This window comes from Telopea speciosissima, chromosome 1 (genome assembly GCF_018873765.1).
Source record: "Telopea speciosissima isolate NSW1024214 ecotype Mountain lineage chromosome 1, Tspe_v1, whole genome shotgun sequence".
Taxonomy (NCBI): domain Eukaryota; kingdom Viridiplantae; phylum Streptophyta; class Magnoliopsida; order Proteales; family Proteaceae; genus Telopea; species Telopea speciosissima.
Window position 1 is genome coordinate 67,713,704 of NC_057916.1, and position 3,429 is coordinate 67,717,132.

Consider the following 3,429-nt stretch of genomic DNA (forward strand, 5'->3'; position numbering starts at 1 on the left):
ACGCCGATTTGAAGAGCTCCGTGCATCGACGATTGACCGAGAATCAAGGTGAGTGAGTTAAGCAAACGTCTTAATTTATGGAATGTTTGTGTGTCGTGTCTTGCGAATGTCATTCATGCATGTGTGCTATAATATATAATTATTAGTAAGATATAGGACGATATAAATGTTTAGATGTTGATAGGACTTTACATTCTTGTCTTGCGATATTATTTATTGTCCGCACTATGGTGCGAATGGTGTTGGATTTAGTTATGGGACTCGGTGCCGGTTGGTGCTGGACCGGGGATTCCATAATATGGACTCACTCATGGCATGTAGATCTAGGGCTTCGAGCGGGATCCAAGTGCCGGTGGGTCTGGGCTTGAGATTACCGTACTTAAAATTGCATTAGAATTGTCCATTGCATTAGGTGGAAACGGGATGGTGACCGACCAACTACCTTCGGAATTCACATCTCGTACTTGTATACCCTTATGGGCTAGAGGGGCGAGAGGATAGCCGGCCGACCGTATTTCAGTATCTATGGACTCGGCCTCTGGCTTATGCACATGCGTACCTCACTCATACAATAGGTGAATGCTGGCTAGGATAAATGTTTACCCAGACTATGACCCTTACCGGGGGTTAGGTGTCGGTCAAATCCGTGGGTTCCGACCGTTATTCGGGTATACCCACCCGGGAAGTTCGGGCGTCAACCGTATTTTGGGCCGAACGCCGGACGGGATTTGACTTGGGGGTTTGCGTATATCTCTTGGTGGAGACCGGTACAGAGGCTTCGGTAGCGACACGGGTTTGTCATCGTCGGTATACCATCCGCTTATGGTACCGATGTCGGGATGCTACCTAAGGTGTTGCTATAGTACTATACCGACTTAGTTGTGTGTTAGGTGGATAACAATAAAACTATACATCATCATTCATTCATGTAGCATGATTGTAAATTGTATGTGATGTACGGTCTACCTTGGTGGTATGGGACACCTTGGTATCCGTCCATCATGTTTGATTTGCAGTCAACCCCATTCATTATTATTATTGTGTATGTTTGTGTGGCTTAGCCACTCATTGGGTTCGATTGGAGCTCACTCCTCGAGGAAACATATTTTTAGTTGATGCGGTACATTCGAGCAGAGTGGCACAGAGTACGAGACTCCCGAGGCTGGTTACGTTGATTGGTGGGCTCCGGAGATCGTGGAGCATGGACCAGAGTGTTGCTGCGATGTGTGTTCCTTGGCGGGACAGTGACTTATGGCCGGTGGCCATCTTTTGATGCACTTGATTATTCATTTTGAATTCAAGGTGTATTCTTTTATTCCTTTCTTGATAAGTGTATTTATTATACAGTGATAATACATAGATCCTGATTAGAACCCATTGATATGAAGGGGTAAATTTGAATAGACAATATTTTATATGCTATCACCTAGCTTCGCTAACTCGATGTCATTAATATTAATCCTTTCCTTTTACCTATTATTTGTCGTTGTGAATGAGTTAGTCTTGGGCACTGCATCGTGATTCCGTGGTTAGAGAGCGTATTGATATGCTCTAGTTGCATTCCCCGTGGTTCAGGGATGGGGGTGTGACAGCTTGGTATCAGAGCGTGATGCTCTACCCCATGGACTAACTCAGTGTTCACATGACCCGATTTACTCTAAATTAGGGTTAAATATTAAAAGCCTTAACCACAAACAAGAATCAGTAGAACAAGGGAGAATATATAAATTTTGCTGATAGAACAATGCTTTGATAATACAAATAAAGGTAGGAGACTTCCATAGAACATAAACCAGTTTAGAAATGAAGAAAAGATGAGAAACTACATACTAAACCCTAGGAGTTACAAAAAAAAAAAGATATATACTAAAGTTTATGAGGGTAAAGTCATGGACAATGATGTAAAATATAATGATAATTGGGATTAGCCTACCATAAAGAGCTATTGTATATATTAGGAAAATTTATACATTATAGGATTGATGTTGCATAAGCCCAACGACTTCAAGATACACCAATACCAATCAAAGATTGGGGCCCTTGGTCTATAAAAAAATATAAAAAATATAAAAAAAAATATAAAAAAAAAAAAAAAAAAAAAAAAAAAAAAGAAGAAGAAAAGTTGTGGTTTGGCACATTACGAATAACATTTTGAATAGTGAATCATACCATAAGCAGGTATGGGAACGGGAAGAAGCTTACACATTGAGATGGATTAGCAAATAGCTAATTTATACAAAAGAAAAGCTCACCTGAGCCTTTTCACAAACACCTCAAACTCATCACATGGGCATTCGTTGCTACAACTGCAACAAGCGGGGGCATATGTCCAAGACTTGCTCGTCTACAGTAAGCCCGTGTATGTGCCAAACCTGCAGGCCATCGGTCCGATGCAACCCCAGAGGAGTGTATTCAACATGCCTACAGATGAGGCAGAGTCATCATCAGGCGCAGTGGCAGGTACCTTATGTCTATACCTATCACCTGTGCACGCATTATTGATTTTAGAGTTTACGACTCAATTTAGTCACCCACGGTCGTTAGTTGTAATTCCAACTTGCGTAAGCTAGCTGTCGGTGAGAGACTTTTCGCAGGACTTGTTACGAAGGCTAATGATTAGGGGAAAATTATCTTTCATTTTTCTCGTAGCCTTAGTGACTGGCCCGGGCTTTCTTTGGGAACCACCTAGAAATTTTGAGTATTGGTCCTAAGTACCCTTAGGTAAGCCTATGGCCCCACATGTCTCTCGGAGAGCCATTTTTAGGACTTGGTGGTAAATCTACCGGGAAATGGGATTGGCTTGGTGTATGGGCTGATACGTCAGGGACCTTGTCCAAGAGGGAAATCCAAGATTTGTGTCTAGATTCGAAGGGACGGTGAAAAATATATATATATATAGGCACGTAGTTGAATCTCGATATGTCTATACACCCACGAACCGATGGATATCTAGAAAGGATAATTTAGGACGGATGCTAGGAGGTATGGATTATATCATGTAGTTAGAAGAGAATGATAGATCTAGCAATTTAAGTTGATGAATAGTATTATATCGGGTGTTAGTGTAGCCAAGTGCGTCAAGAACTAAAAGGAACTGGAATCTGAAGGATTCGACAAAACTTTGCTCAACAATAGATATGAGTGGAGTAATGGGTCCCTGAATGTCCCCTCCGTTATTGGGAGTGAATAATAGGGATTCCATCAATATTCCAATTCATTCTAAAGTGAGTTAGGTAGTCGAGGATCGGAAGTGAAAGTCCTCATAGGAACACCGGGTAAGCAAAGTAGTACAGCCTTGTGTCATTCAACCCAAAATTTTTGGAGTACGAATCGGACGAAGTATATGGAAATAGTTGCATCTCTCTATGTCTAAAAGTATAAGCTCGAGTTTGATTTTCATGGGTCCTTATATACACTGGACTTTATATT